Below are 19,889 nucleotides of genomic sequence, written 5' to 3' on the forward strand. Positions count from 1 at the left end.
AAGGACAACCAACACAATTGCATTATATTGATGGCAATTTGAATGCACAGAGATACCGTGAAGAGATCCAAAGGCCCATTGTCGTACCATTCATCCGCCGCCATCACCTCATGTTTCAGCATTATAATGCACGGCCCCATGTCGCAATGATCTGTACACAATTCCTAGAAGCTGAAAATGTCCCAGTTCTTCTATGGCCTGCATAGTCACCAGATATGTCACCCATTGAGCATGTTTTGGATGCTGTGGATCGACGTGTACGACAGTGTCACAGATAGAACAATGAGACAGATATTTCACCAAATGTGAAGCATCCGCTTGATGTTTCCACTTACTACCATATATGGTAATGAGAGGAAGCCCAGTGTCCATCAGTGGGAGAAGATGGAAGGAGGTGGATTTTGGCCGACATTCTGCACATTTTGTCATCGCTGAAACATTTGATCTTAATACAGTTTTCTGTTCTAAAAACTACCATCTGTTATGAACAGAGTGGACTAAGTTTTGTCGACTTTGCCAGAGTAGGCATTCCCTACCTGAAATATGCAGACGTATGCTAGAATGGGCCAATGGGATCTTGCTAGATCGTGCTTGGCTCTGCCCACCTCCTTGCTTGTTCTGCCCACTATGACTCATTTGTTCACGTTGGAGATGGCAGGCTGTGGTCTATCTTGGTTTAGATACAAAAATCTTTGGCAGTGTGTTCCAGTTCCCGCCAATATCCAGCAACTTCGCACAGCCATTGGAAAGTAGTAGGACAACATTCCACAGGCCACAACAGACAACAATCAACAGCCTGTTGATCTTATCCTTCAATAACACACTCCCCAAAGCAAATCAGGGGGAGGAAAATAGGCTTATTCAAAGAGAACAAATCATAGTTGTTATGCTGGGAAGTAGATGACAGATGTTCCTTCTTCCTTCTCCTTAGTGATTCTCCACATAACTAAGTGACAGGATGTCATTTATAATACCCAACCCTAGCCTGTGGATGAACAATTAGAATTCCTGGCAATAAAATTGGGCCAATGGCCAGATAACAAGTATCCCATTTCAGGCTCAATTTGAACCAATGAGAACTTGCCACATGTAGCTATGAGTCCTGGACTGAAATTCCTCCCATGTCTCTGACCCATTAATCAACAATTCCCTATTACAGAAAAACAACTATTTCCATTGATTGTTAATTCCCTCTTCACCTTTAGTCCTCTGCGTTGTGTCTTAAAATATTCTTACAAGCCAACTCTATGCGAAGGATATGTGTCATACTACATGAGGCAAGCGGTGGTCACACCAGATACTGACTGGCTTTCTGATCCATGCCTAGAACTTTTTTAAATCTGTGACCAACATATATTCCCAGTCAAAATAAATCAATAGATTAGGATGTCACAGGAAGGCCAAGAAGATCATCAAGGATTCCATGTCTATGTACACAGGGCAGCAGCCTCTAAGATGCAGGGTTGCGCAACCGAGTGGTAGCCGGCTAGTGATGGCTATTTAACATTCTGATGGCCTTGAGATAGAAGCTGTTTTTCAGTCTCCCGGTCCCAGCTTTGATGTACTTGTACTGACCTCGCCTTCTGGATGATAGCAGCGTGAACAGGCAGTAGCTCGGGTGGTTGATGTCCTCGATGATCTTTTTGGCCTTCCTGTGACATCGGGTGCTGTAGGTGTCCTGGAGGGCAGGCAGTGTGCCCCCGGTGATGTGTTTGACAGACTGCTCCACCCCCGACAGGATGCTCTCAATTGTGCATCTGTAAAAGTTTGTGAGGGTCTTAGGGACCAAGCCAAATTTCTTCAGCTTCCTGAGGTTGAAGAGGCGTTGTTGCTCCTTCATCACCACAATGTCTGTGTGGGTGGACCATTTCAGATTGTCAGTGATGTGTACGCTGAAGAACATGAAGCTTTTGATCTTCTCCACTGCGGTCCCGTCGATGTGGACAGGGGGGTGCTCCCTCTGCTGTTTTCAGCGTTGGGAGGTAGTAACATTTTTCAGCGTTGGGAGGTAGTAACATTTCTCAGAGTTGGGAGGTAGTAACATTTTTCAGCGTTGGGAGGTAGTAACATTTTTCAGCGTTGGCAGGTAGTAACAATTTTCAGCGTTGGGAGGTAGTAACATTTTTCAGCGTTGGGAGGTAGTAACATTTCTCAGAGTTGGGAGGTAGTAACATTTTTCAGCGTTGGGAGGTAGTAACATTTTTCAGTGTTGGCAGGTAGTAACAATTTTCAGCGTTGGGAGGTAGTAACATTTTTCAGCGTTGGGAGGTAGTAACATTTTTCAGCGTTGGGAGGTAGTAACATTTTTCAGCGTTGGGAGGTAGTAACATTTCTCAGAGTTGGGAGGTAGTAACATTTTTCAGCGTTGGGAGGTAGTAACATTTCTCAGAGTTGGGAGGTAGTAACATTTTTCAGCGTTGGGAGGTAGTAACATTTTTCAGCGTTGGCAGGTAGTAACAATTTTCAGCGTTGGGAGGTAGTAACATTTTTCAGCGTTGGGAGGTAGTAACATTTCTCAGAGTTGGGAGGTAGTAACATTTTTCAGCGTTGGGAGGTAGTAACATTTTTCAGCGTTGGCAGGTAGTAACAATTTTCAGCGTTGGGAGGTAGTAACATTTTTCAGTGTTGGGAGGTAGTAACATTTTTCAGCGTTGGGAGGTAGGAACATTTCTCAGCGTTAGGAGGTAGTAACATTTCTCAGCGTTGGGAGGTAGTAACATTTGGAAGCGTTGGGAGGTAGTAACATTTGGAAGCATTGGGAGGTAGTAACAATTTTCAGCGTTGGGAGGTAGTAACATTTCTCAGCGTTGGGAGGTAGTAACATTTTTCAGCGTTGGGAGGTAGTAACATTTCTCATCGTTGGGAGGTAGTAACATTTTTCAGCGTTGGGAGGTAGTAACATTTTTCAGCATTGGGAGGTAGTAACATTTGGAAGCGTTGGGAGGTAGTAACATTTCTCAGCGTTGGGAGGTAGTAACATTTCTCAGCGTTGGGAGATAGTAACAATTTTCAGCGTTGGGAGGTAGTAACATTTCTCAGCGTTGGGAGGTAGTAACATTTTTCAGCGTTGGGAGGTAGTAACATTTTTCAGCGTTGGGAGGTAGTAACATTTTTCAGCGTTGGGAGGTAGTAACATTTGGAAGCGTTGGGAGGTAGTAACATTTTCCAGAGTTGGGAGGTAGTAACATTTGGAAGCGTTGGGAGGTAGTAACATTTGGAAGCGTTGGGAGGTAGTAACATTTGGAGGCGTTGGGAGGTAGTAACATTTGGAAGCGTTGGGAGGTAGTAACATTTTTCAGAGTTGGGAGGTAGTAACATTTGGAAGCGTTGGGAGGTAGTAACATTTTTCAGCGTTGGGAGATAGTAACATTTTTCAGAGTTGGGAGGTAGTAACATTTGGAAGCATTGGGAGGTAGTAACATTTTTCAGCATTGGGAGGTAGTAACATTTGGAAGTGTTGGGAGGTAGTAACATTTTTCAGTGTTGGGAGGTAGTAACATTTTTCAGCGTTGGGAGGTAGTAACATTTTTCAGCATTGGGAGGTAGTAACATTTTTCAGTGTTGGGAGGTAGTAACATTTTTCAGCGTTGGGAGGTAGTAACATTTGGAAGCGTTGGGAGGTAGTAACATTTTTCAGCATTGGGAGGTAGTAACATTTTTCAGCGTTGGGAGGTAGTAACATTTCTCAGCGTTGGGAGGTAGTAACATTTCTCAGTGTTAGGAGGTAGTAACATTTCTCAGCGTTGGGAGGTAGTAACATTTGGAAGCGTTGGGAGGTAGTAACATTTGGAAGCGTTGGGAGGTAGTAACAATTTTCAGCGTTGGGAGGTAGTAACATTTCTCAGCGTTGGGAGGTAGTACAATTTTTCAGCGTTGGGAGGTAGTAACATTTCTCAGCGTTGGGAGGTAGTAACATTTTTCAGCGTTGGGAGGTAGTAAAATTTTTCAGCGTTGGGAGGTAGTAACATTTTTCAGCGTTGGGAGGTAGTAACATTTTCCAGAGTTGGGAGATAGTAACATTTGGAAGCGTTGGGAGGAAGTAACATTTGGAAGCGTTGGGAGGTAGTAACAGTTCTCAGCGTTGGGAGGTAGTAACATTTTTCAGCGTTGGGAGGTAGTAACATTTTTCAGCGTTGGGAACATTTTTCAGCGTTGGGAGGTAGTAACATTTTCAGAGTTGGGAGGTAGTAACATTTTCCAGGAGTTTGGGAGGTAGTAACATTTGGAAGCGTTGGGAGGTAGTAACATTTTTCAGCGTTGGGAGGTAGTAACATTTTTCAGCGTTGGGAGATAGTAACATTTTTCAGCGTTGGGAGATAGTAACATTTTTCAGGGTTGGGAGATAGTAACATTTTTCAGCGTTGGGAGGTAGTAACATTTGGAAGCGTTGGGAGGTAGTAACATTTTTCAGCGTTGGGAGGTAGTAACATTTTTCAGCATTGGGAGGTAGTAACATTTTTCAGCGTTGGGAGGTAGTAACATTTGGAAGTGTTGGGAGGTAGTAACATTTGGAAGTGTTGGGAGGTAGTAACATTTTTCAGCGTTGGGAGGTAGTAACATTTTTCAGCATTGGGAGGTAGTAACATTTTTCAGTGTTGGGATGTAGTAACATTTTTCAGCGTTGGGAGGTAGTAACATTTGGAAGCGTTGGGAGGTAGTAACATTTTTCAGCGTTGGCAGGTAGTAACAATTTTCAGCGTTGGGAGGTAGTAACATTTTTCAGTGTTGGGAGGTAGTAACATTTTTCAGCGTTGGGAGGTAGGAACATTTCTCAGCGTTAGGAGGTAGTAACATTTCTCAGCGTTGGGAGGTAGTAACATTTGGAAGCGTTGGGAGGTAGTAACATTTGGAAGCATTGGGAGGTAGTAACAATTTTCAGCGTTGGGAGGTAGTAACATTTCTCAGCGTTGGGAGGTAGTAACATTTTTCAGCGTTGGGAGGTAGTAACATTTCTCATCGTTGGGAGGTAGTAACATTTTTCAGCGTTGGGAGGTAGTAACATTTTTCAGCATTGGGAGGTAGTAACATTTGGAAGCGTTGGGAGGTAGTAACATTTCTCAGCGTTGGGAGGTAGTAACATTTCTCAGCGTTGGGAGATAGTAACAATTTTCAGCGTTGGGAGGTAGTAACATTTCTCAGCGTTGGGAGGTAGTAACATTTTTCAGCGTTGGGAGGTAGTAACATTTGGAAGCGTTGGGAGGTAGTAACATTTTTCAGCGTTGGGAGGTAGTAACATTTGGAAGCGTTGGGAGGTAGTAACATTTTCCAGAGTTGGGAGGTAGTAACATTTGGAAGCGTTGGGAGGTAGTAACATTTGGAGGCGTTGGGAGGTAGTAACATTTGGAAGCGTTGGGAGGTAGTAACATTTTTCAGAGTTGGGAGGTAGTAACATTTCTCAGCGTTGGGAGGTAGTAACATTTTTCAGCGTTGGGAGGTAGTAACATTTGGAAGCGTTGGGAGGTAGTAACATTTTTCAGCGTTGGGAGGTAGTAACATTTGGAAGCGTTGGGAGGTAGTAACATTTTCCAGAGTTGGGAGGTAGTAACATTTGGAAGCGTTGGGAGGTAGTAACATTTGGAAGCGTTGGGAGGTAGTAACATTTGGAGGCGTTGGGAGGTAGTAACATTTGGAAGCGTTGGGAGGTAGTAACATTTTTCAGAGTTGGGAGGTAGTAACATTTGGAAGCGTTGGGAGGTAGTAACATTTTTCAGCGTTGGGAGATAGTAACATTTTTCAGAGTTGGGAGGTAGTAACATTTGGAAGCATTGGGAGGTAGTAACATTTTTCAGCATTGGGAGGTAGTAACATTTTTCAGTGTTGGGAGGTAGTAACATTTTTCAGCGTTGGGAGGTAGTAACATTTTTCAGCATTGGGAGGTAGTAACATTTTTCAGTGTTGGGAGGTAGTAACATTTTTCAGCGTTGGGAGGTAGTAACATTTGGAAGCGTTGGGAGGTAGTAACATTTTTCAGCATTGGGAGGTAGTAACATTTTTCAGCGTTGGGAGGTAGTAACATTTCTCAGCGTTGGGAGGTAGTAACATTTCTCAGTGTTAGGAGGTAGTAACATTTCTCAGCGTTGGGAGGTAGTAACATTTGGAAGCGTTGGGAGGTAGTAACATTTGGAAGCGTTGGGAGGTAGTAACAATTTTCAGCGTTGGGAGGTAGTAACATTTGGAAGCGTTGGGAGGTAGTACAATTTTTCAGCGTTGGGAGGTAGTAACATTTCTCAGCGTTGGGAGGTAGTAACATTTTTCAGCGTTGGGAGGTAGTAAAATTTTTCAGCGTTGGGAGGTAGTAACATTTTTCAGCGTTGGGAGGTAGTAACATTTTCCAGAGTTGGGAGATAGTAACATTTGGAAGCGTTGGGAGGAAGTAACATTTGGAAGCGTTGGGAGGTAGTAACAGTTCTCAGCGTTGGGAGGTAGTAACATTTTTCAGCGTTGGGAGGTAGTAACATTTTTCAGCGTTGGGAGGTAGTAACATTTTCCAGAGTTGGGAGGTAGTAACATTTGGAAGCGTTGGGAGGTAGTAACATTTGGAAGCGTTGGGAGGTAGTAACATTTTTCAGCGTTGGGAGGTAGTAACATTTTTCAGCGTTGGGAGATAGTAACATTTTTCAGCGTTGGGAGATAGTAACATTTTTCAGGGTTGGGAGGTAGTAACATTTGGAAGCGTTGGGAGATAGTAACATTTTTCAGCGTTGGGAGGTAGTAACATTTGGAAGCGTTGGGAGGTAGTAACATTTGGAAGCGTTGGGAGGTAGTAACATTTTTCAGCATTGGGAGGTAGTAACATTTTTCAGCGTTGGGAGGTAGTAACATTTGGAAGTGTTGGGAGGTAGTAACATTTGGAAGTGTTGGGAGGTAGTAAAATTTTTCAGCGTTGGGAGGTAGTAACATTTTTCAGCATTGGGAGGTAGTAACATTTTTCAGTGTTGGGATGTAGTAACATTTTTCAGCGTTGGGAGGTAGTAACATTTGGAAGCGTTGGGAGGTAGTAACATTTTTCAGCGTTGGCAGGTAGTAACAATTTTCAGCGTTGGGAGGTAGTAACATTTTTCAGTGTTGGGAGGTAGTAACATTTTTCAGCGTTGGGAGGTAGGAACATTTCTCAGCGTTAGGAGGTAGTAACATTTCTCAGCGTTGGGAGGTAGTAACATTTGGAAGCGTTGGGAGGTAGTAACATTTGGAAGCATTGGGAGGTAGTAACAATTTTCAGCGTTGGGAGGTAGTAACATTTCTCAGCGTTGGGAGGTAGTAACATTTTTCAGCGTTGGGAGGTAGTAACATTTCTCATCGTTGGGAGGTAGTAACATTTTTCAGCGTTGGGAGGTAGTAACATTTTTCAGCATTGGGAGGTAGTAACATTTGGAAGCGTTGGGAGGTAGTAACATTTCTCAGCGTTGGGAGGTAGTAACATTTCTCAGCGTTGGGAGATAGTAACAATTTTCAGCGTTGGGAGGTAGTAACATTTCTCAGCGTTGGGAGGTAGTAACATTTTTCAGCGTTGGGAGGTAGTAACATTTGGAAGCGTTGGGAGGTAGTAACATTTTTCAGCGTTGGGAGGTAGTAACATTTGGAAGCGTTGGGAGGTAGTAACATTTTCAGAGTTGGGAGGTAGTAACATTTGGAAGCGTTGGGAGGTAGTAACATTTGGAGCGTTGGGAGGTAGTAACATTTGGAAGCGTTGGGAGGTAGTAACATTTTTCAGCGTTGGGAGGTAGTAACATTTGGAAGCGTTGGGAGGTAGTAACATTTTTCAGCGTTGGGAGATAGTAACATTTTTCAGAGTTGGGAGGTAGTAACATTTGGAAGCATTGGGAGGTAGTAACATTTTTCAGCATTGGGAGGTAGTAACATTTTGTAGTGTTGGGAGGTAGTAACATTTTTCAGTGTTGGGAGGTAGTAACAGTTTTCAGCGTTGGGAGGTAGTAACATTTTTCAGCGTTGGGAGGTAGTAACATTTTTCAGTGTTGGGAGGTAGTAACAGTTTTCAGCGTTGGGAGGTAGTAACATTTGGAAGCGTTGGGAGGTAGTAACATTTCTCAGTGTTAGGAGGTAGTAACATTTCTCAGCGTTGGGAGGTAGTAACATTTGGAAGCGTTGGGAGGTAGTAACATTTGGAAGCGTTGGGAGGTAGTAACAATTTTCAGCGTTGGGAGGTAGTAACATTTCTCAGCGTTGGGAGGTAGTAACATTTTTCAGCGTTGGGAGGTAGTAACATTTCTCAGCGTTGGGAGGTAGTAACATTTTTCAGCGTTGGGAGGTAGTAACATTTTTCAGCGTTGGGAGGTAGTAACATTTTTCAGCGTTGGGAGGTAGTAACATTTTCCAGAGTTGGGAGGTAGTAACATTTTTCAGCGTTGGGAGGTAGTAACATTTTTCAGCGTTGGGAGGTAGTAACATTTTTCAGCGTTGGGAGGTAGTAACAGTTCTCAGCGTTGGGAGGTAGTAACATTTTTCAGCGTTGGGAGGTAGTAACATTTTTCAGCGTTGGGAGGTAGTAACATTTTTCAGCGTTGGGAGGTAGTAACATTTTTCAGCGTTGGGAGGTAGTAACATTTTCCAGAGTTGGGAGGTTGTAACATTTGGAAGCGTTGGGAGGTAGTAACATTTGGAAGCGTTGGGAGGTAGTAACAGTTCTCAGCGTTGGGAGGTAGTAACATTTCTCATCGTTGGGAGGTAGTAACATTTTTCAGCGTTGGGAGGTAGTAACATTTTTCAGCATTGGGAGGTAGTAACATTTGGAAGCGTTGGGAGGTAGTAACATTTCTCAGCGTTGGGAGGTAGTAACATTTCTCAGCGTTGGGAGATAGTAACAATTTTCAGCGTTGGGAGGTAGTAACATTTCTCAGCGTTGGGAGGTAGTAACATTTTTCAGCGTTGGGAGGTAGTAACATTTGGAAGCGTTGGGAGGTAGTAACATTTTTCAGCGTTGGGAGGTAGTAACATTTGGAAGCGTTGGGAGGTAGTAACATTTTCCAGAGTTGGGAGGTAGTAACATTTGGAAGCGTTGGGAGGTAGTAACATTTGGAGGCGTTGGGAGGTAGTAACATTTGGAAGCGTTGGGAGGTAGTAACATTTTTCAGAGTTGGGAGGTAGTAACATTTGGAAGCGTTGGGAGGTAGTAACATTTTTCAGCGTTGGGAGATAGTAACATTTTTCAGAGTTGGGAGGTAGTAACATTTGGAAGCATTGGGAGGTAGTAACATTTTTCAGCATTGGGAGGTAGTAACATTTGGAAGTGTTGGGAGGTAGTAACATTTTTCAGTGTTGGGAGGTAGTAACATTTTTCAGCGTTGGGAGGTAGTAACATTTTTCAGCATTGGGAGGTAGTAACATTTTTCAGTGTTGGGAGGTAGTAACATTTTTCAGCGTTGGGAGGTAGTAACATTTGGAAGCGTTGGGAGGTAGTAACATTTCTCAGTGTTAGGAGGTAGTAACATTTCTCAGCGTTGGGAGGTAGTAACATTTGGAAGCGTTGGGAGGTAGTAACATTTGGAAGCGTTGGGAGGTAGTAACAATTTTCAGCGTTGGGAGGTAGTAACATTTCTCAGCGTTGGGAGGTAGTAACAATTTTTCAGCGTTGGGAGGTAGTAACATTTCTCAGCGTTGGGAGGTAGTAACATTTTTCAGCGTTGGGAGGTAGTAACATTTTTCAGCGTTGGGAGGTAGTAACATTTTTCAGCGTTGGGAGGTAGTAACATTTTCCAGAGTTGGGAGGTAGTAACATTTTTCAGCGTTGGGAGGTAGTAACATTTTTCAGCGTTGGGAGGTAGTAACAGTTCTCAGCGTTGGGAGGTAGTAACATTTTTCAGCGTTGGGAGGTAGTAACATTTTTCAGCGTTGGGAGGTAGTAACATTTTTCAGCGTTGGGAGGTAGTAACATTTTTCAGCGTTGGGAGGTAGTAACATTTTCCAGAGTTGGGAGGTTGTAACATTTGGAAGCGTTGGGAGGTAGTAACATTTGGAAGCGTTGGGAGGTAGTAACATTTTTCAGCGTTGGGAGGTAGTAACATTTTTCAGCGTTGGGAGATAGTAACATTTTTCAGCGTTGGGAGGTAGTAACATTTGGAAGCGTTGGGAGATAGTAACATTTTTCAGCGTTGGGAGGTAGTAACATTTGGAAGCGTTGGGAGGTAGTAACATTTTTCAGCGTTGGCAGGTAGTAACAATTTTCAGCGTTGGGAGGTAGTAACATTTTTCAGTGTTGGGAGGTAGTAACATTTTTCAGCGTTGGGAGGTAGGAACATTTCTCAGCGTTAGGAGGTAGTAACATTTCTCAGCGTTGGGAGGTAGTAACATTTCTCAGCGTTGGGAGATAGTAACAATTTTCAGCGTTGGGAGGTAGTAACATTTCTCAGCGTTGGGAGGTAGTAACATTTTTCAGCGTTGGGAGGTAGTAACATTTGGAAGCGTTGGGAGGTAGTAACATTTTTCAGCGTTGGGAGGTAGTAACATTTGGAAGCGTTGGGAGGTAGTAACATTTTCCAGAGTTGGGAGGTAATAACATTTGGAAGCGTTGGGAGGTAGTAACATTTGGAGGCGTTGGGAGGTAGTAACATTTGGAAGCGTTGGGAGGTAGTAACATTTTTCAGAGTTGGGAGGTAGTAACATTTGGAAGCGTTGGGAGGTAGTAACATTTTTCAGCGTTGGGAGATAGTAACATTTTTCAGAGTTGGGAGGTAGTAACATTTGGAAGCATTGGGAGGTAGTAACATTTTTCAGCATTGGGAGGTAGTAACATTTGGAAGTGTTGGGAGGTAGTAACATTTTTCAGTGTTGGGAGGTAGTAACATTTTTCAGCGTTGGGAGGTAGTAACATTTTTCAGCATTGGGAGGTAGTAACATTTTTCAGTGTTGGGAGGTAGTAACATTTTTCAGCGTTGGGAGGTCGTAACATTTGGAAGCGTTGGGAGGTAGTAACATTTCTCAGTGTTAGGAGGTAGTAACATTTCTCAGCGTTGGGAGGTAGTAACATTTGGAAGCGTTGGGAGGTAGTAACATTTGGAAGCGTTGGGAGGTAGTAACAATTTTCAGCGTTGGGAGGTAGTAACATTTCTCAGCGTTGGGAGGTAGTAACAATTTTTCAGCGTTGGGAGGTAGTAACATTTCTCAGCGTTGGGAGGTAGTAACATTTTTCAGCGTTGGGAGGTAGTAACATTTTTCAGCGTTGGGAGGTAGTAACATTTTTCAGCGTTGGGAGGTAGTAACATTTTCCAGAGTTGGGAGGTAGTAACATTTTTCAGCGTTGGGAGGTAGTAACATTTTTCAGCGTTGGGAGGTAGTAACAGTTCTCAGCGTTGGGAGGTAGTAACATTTTTCAGCGTTGGGAGGTAGTAACATTTTTCAGCGTTGGGAGGTAGTAACATTTTTCAGCGTTGGGAGGTAGTAACATTTTTCAGCGTTGGGAGGTAGTAACATTTTCCAGAGTTGGGAGGTTGTAACATTTGGAAGCGTTGGGAGGTAGTAACATTTGGAAGCGTTGGGAGGTAGTAACATTTTTCAGCGTTGGGAGGTAGTAACATTTTTCAGCGTTGGGAGATAGTAACATTTTTCAGCGTTGGGAGGTAGTAACATTTGGAAGCGTTGGGAGGTAGTAACATTTGGAAGCGTTGGGAGGTAGTAACAATTTTCAGCGTTGGGAGGTAGTAACATTTCTCAGCGTTGGGAGGTAGTAACAATTTTTCAGCGTTGGGAGGTAGTAACATTTCTCAGCGTTGGGAGGTAGTAACATTTTTCAGCGTTGGGAGGTAGTAACATTTTTCAGCGTTGGGAGGTAGTAACATTTTTCAGCGTTGGGAGGTAGTAACATTTTCCAGAGTTGGGAGGTAGTAACATTTTTCAGCGTTGGGAGGTAGTAACATTTTTCAGCGTTGGGAGGTAGTAACAGTTCTCAGCGTTGGGAGGTAGTAACATTTTTCAGCGTTGGGAGGTAGTAACATTTTTCAGCGTTGGGAGGTAGTAACATTTTTCAGCGTTGGGAGGTAGTAACATTTTTCAGCGTTGGGAGGTAGTAACATTTTCCAGAGTTGGGAGGTTGTAACATTTGGAAGCGTTGGGAGGTAGTAACATTTGGAAGCGTTGGGAGGTAGTAACATTTTTCAGCGTTGGGAGGTAGTAACATTTTTCAGCGTTGGGAGATAGTAACATTTTTCAGCGTTGGGAGGTAGTAACATTTGGAAGCGTTGGGAGGTAGTAACATTTTTCAGCGTTGGGAGGTAGTAACATTTGGAAGCGTTGGGAGGTAGTAACATTTTCCAGAGTTGGGAGGTAGTAACATTTGGAAGCGTTGGGAGATAGTAACATTTTTCAGCGTTGGGAGGTAGTAACATTTGGAAGCGTTGGGAGGTAGTAACATTTTTCAGCGTTGGCAGGTAGTAACAATTTTCAGCGTTGGGAGGTAGTAACATTTTTCAGTGTTGGGAGGTAGTAACATTTTTCAGCGTTGGGAGGTAGGAACATTTCTCAGCGTTAGGAGGTAGTAACATTTCTCAGCGTTGGGAGGTAGTAACATTTGGAAGCGTTGGGAGGTAGTAACATTTGGAAGCATTGGGAGGTAGTAACAATTTTCAGCGTTGGGAGGTAGTAACATTTCTCAGCGTTGGGAGGTAGTAACATTTTTCAGCGTTGGGAGGTAGTAACATTTCTCATCGTTGGGAGGTAGTAACATTTTTCAGCGTTGGGAGGTAGTAACATTTTTCAGCATTGGGAGGTAGTAACATTTGGAAGCGTTGGGAGGTAGTAACATTTCTCAGCGTTGGGAGGTAGTAACATTTCTCAGCGTTGGGAGATAGTAACAATTTTCAGCGTTGGGAGGTAGTAACATTTCTCAGCGTTGGGAGGTAGTAACATTTTCAGCGTTGGGAGGTAGTAACATTTGGAAGCGTTGGGAGGTAGTAACATTTTTCAGCGTTGGGAGGTAGTAACATTTGGAAGCGTTGGGAGGTAGTAACATTTTCCAGAGTTGGGAGGTAGTAACATTTGGAAGCGTTGGGAGGTAGTAACATTTGGAGCGTTGGGAGGTAGTAACATTTGGAAGCGTTGGGAGGTAGTAACATTTTCAGAGTTGGGAGGTAGTAACATTTGGAAGCGTTGGGAGGTAGTAACATTTTTCAGCGTTGGGAGATAGTAACATTTTTCAGAGTTGGGAGGTAGTAACATTTGGAAGCATTGGGAGGTAGTAACATTTTTCAGCATTGGGAGGTAGTAACATTTGGAAGTGTTGGGAGGTAGTAACATTTTTCAGTGTTGGGAGGTAGTAACATTTTTCAGCGTTGGGAGGTAGTAACATTTTTCAGCATTGGGAGGTAGTAACATTTTTCAGTGTTGGGAGGTAGTAACATTTTTCAGCGTTGGGAGGTAGTAACATTTGGAAGCGTTGGGAGGTAGTAACATTTCTCAGCGTTGGGAGGTAGTAACATTTCTCAGCGTTGGGAGGTAGTAACATTTGGAAGCGTTGGGAGGTAGTAACATTTGGAAGCGTTGGGAGGTAGTAACATTTTTCAGCATTGGGAGGTAGTAAAATTTTTCAGCGTTGGGAGGTAGTAACAATTTTCAGCGTTGGGAGGTAGTAACAGTTCTCAGCGTTGGGAGGTAGTAACATTTTCAGCGTTGGGAGGTAGTAACATTTTCAGCGTTGGGAGGTAGTAACATTTTTCAGCGTTGGGAGGTAGTAACATTTTTCAGCGTTGGGAGGTAGTAACATTTCTCAGCGTTGGGAGGTAGTAACATTTTTCAGCGTTGGGAGGTAGTAACATTTTTCAGCGTTGGGAGGTAGTAACATTTTTCAGCGTTGGGAGGTAGTAACATTTTCAGAGTTGGGAGGTAGTAACAGTTTTCAGCGTTGGGAGGTAGTAACATTTTTCAGTGTTGGGAGGTAGTAACAGTTTTCAGCGTTGGGAGGTAGTAACATTTTTCAGCGTTGGGAGGTAGTAACATTTTTCAGCGTTGGGAGGTAGTAACATTTTTCAGCGTTGGGAGGTAGTAACATTTTCAGCGTTGGGAGGTAGTAACATTTTCCAGAGTTGGGAGGTAGTAACATTTGGAAGCGTTGGGAGGTAGTAACATTTGGAAGCGTTGGGAGGTAGTAACATTTTTCAGCGTTGGGAGGTAGTAACATTTTTCAGCGTTGGGAGATAGTAACATTTTTCAGCGTTGGGAGGTAGTAACATTTGGAAGCGTTGGGAGATAGTAACATTTTTCAGCGTTGGGAGGTAGTAACATTTGGAAGCGTTGGGAGGTAGTAACATTTGGAGCGTTGGGAGGTAGTAACATTTTTCAGCATTGGGAGGTAGTAACATTTTTCAGCGTTGGGAGGTAGTAACATTTGGAAGTGTTGGGAGGTAGTAACATTTGGAAGTGTTGGGAGGTAGTAACATTTTTCAGCGTTGGGAGGTAGTAACATTTTTCAGCATTGGGAGGTAGTAACATTTTTCAGTGTTGGGAGGTAGTAACATTTTTCAGCGTTGGGAGGTAGTAACATTTGGAAGCGTTGGGAGGTAGTAACATTTTTCAGCATTGGGAGGTAGTAACATTTTTCAGCGTTGGGAGGTAGTAACATTTTTCAGTGTTGGGAGGTAGTAAAATTTTTCAGCGTTGGGAGGTAGTAACATTTGGAAGCGTTGGGAGGTAGTAACATTTTCAGCATTGGGAGGTAGTAACATTTTTCAGCGTTGGGAGGTAGTAACATTTCTCAGCGTTGGGAGGTAGTAACATTTCTCAGTGTTAGGAGGTAGTAACATTTCTCAGCGTTGGGAGGTAGTAACATTTGGAAGCGTTGGGAGGTAGTAACAATTTTCAGCGTTGGGAGGTAGTAACATTTCTCAGCGTTGGGAGGTAGTAAAATTTTTCAGCGTTGGGAGGTAGTAACATTTCTCAGCGTTGGGAGGTAGTAAAATTTTTCAGCGTTGGGAGGTAGTAACATTTTCAGCGTTGGGAGGTAGTAACATTTTTCAGCGTTGGGAGGTAGTAACATTTTCCAGAGTTGGGAGGTAGTAACATTTGGAAGCGTTGGGAGGTAGTAACATTTGGAAGCGTTGGGAGGTAGTAACATTTGGAAGCGTTGGGAGGTAGTAACATTTTTCAGAGTTGGGAGGTAGTAACATTTTTCAGCGTTGGGAGGTAGTAACATTTGGAAGCGTTGGGAGGTAGTAACATTTGGAAGCGTTGGGAGGTAGTAACATTTTCCAGAGTTGGGAGGTAGTAACATTTGGAAGCGTTGGGAGGTAGTAACATTTGGAGGCGTTGGGAGGTAGTAACATTTGGAAGCGTTGGGAGGTAGTAACATTTTTCAGCATTGGGAGGTAGTAACATTTGGAAGTGTTGGGAGGTAGTAACATTTTTCAGTGTTGGGAGGTAGTAACATTTTTCAGCGTTGGGAGGTAGTAACATTTTTCAGCATTGGGAGGTAGTAACATTTCTCAGCGTTGGGAGGTAGTAACATTTTTCAGCGTTGGGAGGTAGTAACATTTTTCAGCGTTGGGAGGTAGTAACATTTTCAGCGTTGGGAGGTAGTAACATTTTCCAGAGTTGGGAGGTAGTAACATTTGGAAGCGTTGGGAGGTAGTAACATTTGGAAGCGTTGGGAGGTAGTAACAGTTCTCAGCGTTGGGAGGTAGTAACATTTTTCAGCGTTGGGAGGTAGTAACATTTTTCAGCGTTGGGAGGTAGTAACATTTTTCAGCGTTGGGAGGTAGTAACATTTTCCAGAGTTGGGAGGTAGTAACATTTGGAAGCGTTGGGAGGTAGTAACATTTGGAAGCGTTGGGAGGTAGTAACATTTTTCAGCGTTGGGAGATAGTAACATTTTTCAGCGTTGGGAGGTAGTAACATTTGGAAGCGTTGGGAGATAGTAAAATTTTTCAGCGTTGGGAGGTAGTAACATTTGGAAGCGTTGGGAGGTAGTAACATTTGGAAGCGTTGGGAGGTAGTAACATTTTTCAGCATTGGGAGGTAGTAACATTTTTCAGCGTTGGGAGGTAGTAACATTTGGAAGTGTTGGGAGGTAGTAACATTTGGAAGTGTTGGGAGGTAGTAACATTTTTCAGCGTTGGGAGGTAGTAACATTTTTCAGCATTGGGAGGTAGTAACATTTTTCAGTGTTGGGAGGTAGTAACATTTTTCAGCGTTGGGAGGTAGTAACATTTGGAAGCGTTGGGAGGTAGTAACATTTTTCAGCATTGGGAGGTAGTAACATTTTTCAGCGTTGGGAGGTAGTAACATTTTTCAGTGTTGGGAGGTAGTAAAATTTTTCAGCGTTGGGAGGTAGTAACATTTGGAAGCGTTGGGAGGTAGTAACATTTTTCAGCATTGGGAGGTAGTAACATTTTTCAGCGTTGGGAGGTAGTAACATTTGGAAGCGTTGGGAGGTAGTAACATTTGGAGGCGTTGGGAGGTAGTAACATTTGGAAGCGTTGGGAGGTAGTAACATTTTTCAGCATTGGGAGGTAGTAACATTTGGAAGTGTTGGGAGGTAGTAACATTTTTCAGTGTTGGGAGGTAGTAACATTTTTCAGCGTTGGGAGGTAGTAACATTTTTCAGCATTGGGAGGTAGTAACATTTCTCAGCGTTGGGAGGTAGTAACATTTTTCAGCGTTGGGAGGTAGTAACATTTTTCAGCGTTGGGAGGTTGTAACATTTGGAAGCGTTGGGAGGTAGTAACATTTGGAAGCGTTGGGAGGTAGTAACATTTTTCAGCGTTGGGAGGTAGTAACATTTTTCAGCGTTGGGAGATAGTAACATTTTTCAGCGTTGGGAGGTAGTAACATTTGGAAGCGTTGGGAGGTAGTAACATTTTTCAGCGTTGGGAGGTAGTAACATTTGGAAGCGTTGGGAGGTAGTAACATTTTCAGAGTTGGGAGGTAGTAACATTTGGAAGCGTTGGGAGATAGTAACATTTTCAGCGTTGGGAGGTAGTAACATTTGGAAGCGTTGGGAGGTAGTAACATTTTTCAGCGTTGGCAGGTAGTAACAATTTTCAGCGTTGGGAGGTAGTAACATTTTTCAGTGTTGGGAGGTAGTAACATTTTCAGCGTTGGGAGGTAGGAACATTTCTCAGCGTTGGAGGTAGTAACATTTCTCAGCGTTGGGAGGTAGTAACATTTGGAAGCGTTGGGAGGTAGTAACATTTGGAAGCATTGGGAGGTAGTAACAATTTTCAGCGTTGGGAGGTAGTAACATTTCTCAGCGTTGGGAGGTAGTAACATTTTTCAGCGTTGGGAGGTAGTAACATTTCTCATCGTTGGGAGGTAGTAACATTTTTCAGCGTTGGGAGGTAGTAACATTTTTCAGCATTGGGAGGTAGTAACATTTGGAAGCGTTGGGAGGTAGTAACATTTCTCAGCGTTGGGAGGTAGTAACATTTCTCAGCGTTGGGAGATAGTAACAATTTTCAGCGTTGGGAGGTAGTAACATTTCTCAGCGTTGGGAGGTAGTAACATTTTTCAGCGTTGGGAGGTAGTAACATTTGGAAGCGTTGGGAGGTAGTAACATTTTTCAGCGTTGGGAGGTAGTAACATTTGGAAGCGTTGGGAGGTAGTAACATTTTCCAGAGTTGGGAGGTAGTAACATTTGGAAGCGTTGGGAGGTAGTAACATTTGGAGGCGTTGGGAGGTAGTAACATTTGGAAGCGTTGGGAGGTAGTAACATTTTTCAGAGTTGGGAGGTAGTAACATTTGGAAGCGTTGGGAGGTAGTAACATTTTTCAGCGTTGGGAGATAGTAACATTTTCAGAGTTGGGAGGTAGTAACATTTGGAAGCATTGGGAGGTAGTAACATTTTTCAGCATTGGGAGGTAGTAACATTTGGAAGTGTTGGGAGGTAGTAACATTTTTCAGTGTTGGGAGGTAGTAACATTTTCAGCGTTGGGAGGTAGTAACATTTTTCAGCATTGGGAGGTAGTAACATTTTTCAGTGTTGGGAGGTAGTAACATTTTTCAGCGTTGGGAGGTAGTAACATTTGGAAGCGTTGGGAGGTAGTAACATTTCTCAGTGTTAGGAGGTAGTAACATTTCTCAGCGTTGGGAGGTAGTAACATTTGGAAGCGTTGGGAGGTAGTAACATTTGGAAGCGTTGGGAGGTAGTAACAATTTTCAGCGTTGGGAGGTAGTAACATTTCTCAGCGTTGGGAGGTAGTAACAATTTTTCAGCGTTGGGAGGTAGTAACATTTCTCAGCGTTGGGAGGTAGTAACATTTTTCAGCGTTGGGAGGTAGTAACATTTTTCAGCGTTGGGAGGTAGTAACATTTTTCAGCGTTGGGAGGTAGTAACATTTTTCAGCGTTGGGAGGTAGTAACATTTCTCAGCGTTGGGAGGTAGTAACATTTTTCAGCGTTGGGAGGTAGTAACATTTGGAAGCGTTGGGAGGTAGTAACATTTTTCAGCGTTGGGAGGTAGTAACATTTGGAAGCGTTGGGAGGTAGTAACATTTTCCAGAGTTGGGAGGTAGTAACATTTTCAGCGTTGGGAGGTAGTAACATTTGGAGCGTTGGGAGGTAGTAACATTTTTCAGCGTTGGGAGGTAGTAACATTTTTCAGAGTTGGGAGGTAGTAACATTTGGAAGCGTTGGGAGGTAGTAACATTTTTCAGCGTTGGGAGATAGTAACATTTTTCAGAGTTGGGAGGTAGTAACATTTGGAAGCATTGGGAGGTAGTAACATTTTTCAGCATTGGGAGGTAGTAACATTTGGAAGTGTTGGGAGGTAGTAACATTTTTCAGTGTTGGGAGGTAGTAACATTTTTCAGCGTTGGGAGGTAGTAACATTTTTCAGCATTGGGAGGTAGTAACATTTTTCAGTGTTGGGAGGTAGTAACATTTTTCAGCGTTGGGAGGTAGTAACATTTGGAAGCGTTGGGAGGTAGTAACATTTCTCAGTGTTAGGAGGTAGTAACATTTCTCAGCGTTGGGAGGTAGTAACATTTGGAAGCGTTGGGAGGTAGTAACATTTGGAAGCGTTGGGAGGTAGTAACAATTTTCAGCGTTGGGAGGTAGTAACATTTCTCAGCGTTGGGAGGTAGTAACAATTTTTCAGCGTTGGGAGGTAGTAACATTTCTCAGCGTTGGGAGGTAGTAACATTGTAACATTTTTCAGCGTTGGGAGGTAGTAACATTTCTCAGCGTTGGGAGGTAGTAACATTTTTCAGCGTTGGGAGGTAGTAACATTTTTCAGCGTTGGGAGGTAGTAACATTTTTCAGCGTTGGGAGGTAGTAACATTTTCCAGAGTTGGGAGGTAGTAACATTTTTCAGCGTTGGGAGGTAGTAACATTTTTCAGCGTTGGGAGGTAGTAACAGTTCTCAGCGTTGGGAGGTAGTAACATTTTTCAGCGTTGGGAGGTAGTAACATTTTTCAGCGTTGGGAGGTAGTAACATTTTTCAGCGTTGGGAGATAGTAACATTTTTCAGAGTTGGGAGGTAGTAACATTTGGAAGCATTGGGAGGTAGTAACATTTTTCAGCATTGGGAGGTAGTAACATTTGGAAGTGTTGGGAGGTAGTAACATTTTTCAGTGTTGGGAGGTAGTAACATTTTTCAGCGTTGGGAGGTAGTAACATTTTTCAGCATTGGGAGGTAGTAACATTTTTCAGTGTTGGGAGGTAGTAACATTTTTCAGCGTTGGGAGGTAGTAACATTTGGAAGCGTTGGGAGGTAGTAACATTTCTCAGTGTTAGGAGGTAGTAACATTTCTCAGCGTTGGGAGGTAGTAACATTTGGAAGCGTTGGGAGGTAGTAACATTTGGAAGCGTTGGGAGGTAGTAACAATTTTCAGCGTTGGGAGGTAGTAACATTTCTCAGCGTTGGGAGGTAGTAACAATTTTCAGCGTTGGGAGGTAGTAACATTTCTCAGCGTTGGGAGGTAGTAACATTTTTCAGCGTTGGGAGGTAGTAA

At 43.2% G+C, this 19,889-nt stretch overlaps 1 protein-coding gene across 3 annotated transcripts in view; it reads right to left on the reverse strand.

Moving 5' to 3' along the window:
• The window catches only part of garnl3 (GTPase activating Rap/RanGAP domain like 3), a 331,807-nt gene that overhangs the window by 159,145 nt on the left and 152,773 nt on the right, over window positions 1–19,889 (reverse strand). The gene's annotated exons all lie outside the window — the stretch shown is intronic.

Source organism: Oncorhynchus nerka, linkage group LG4 (assembly GCF_034236695.1).
Source record: "Oncorhynchus nerka isolate Pitt River linkage group LG4, Oner_Uvic_2.0, whole genome shotgun sequence".
Taxonomy (NCBI): domain Eukaryota; kingdom Metazoa; phylum Chordata; class Actinopteri; order Salmoniformes; family Salmonidae; genus Oncorhynchus; species Oncorhynchus nerka.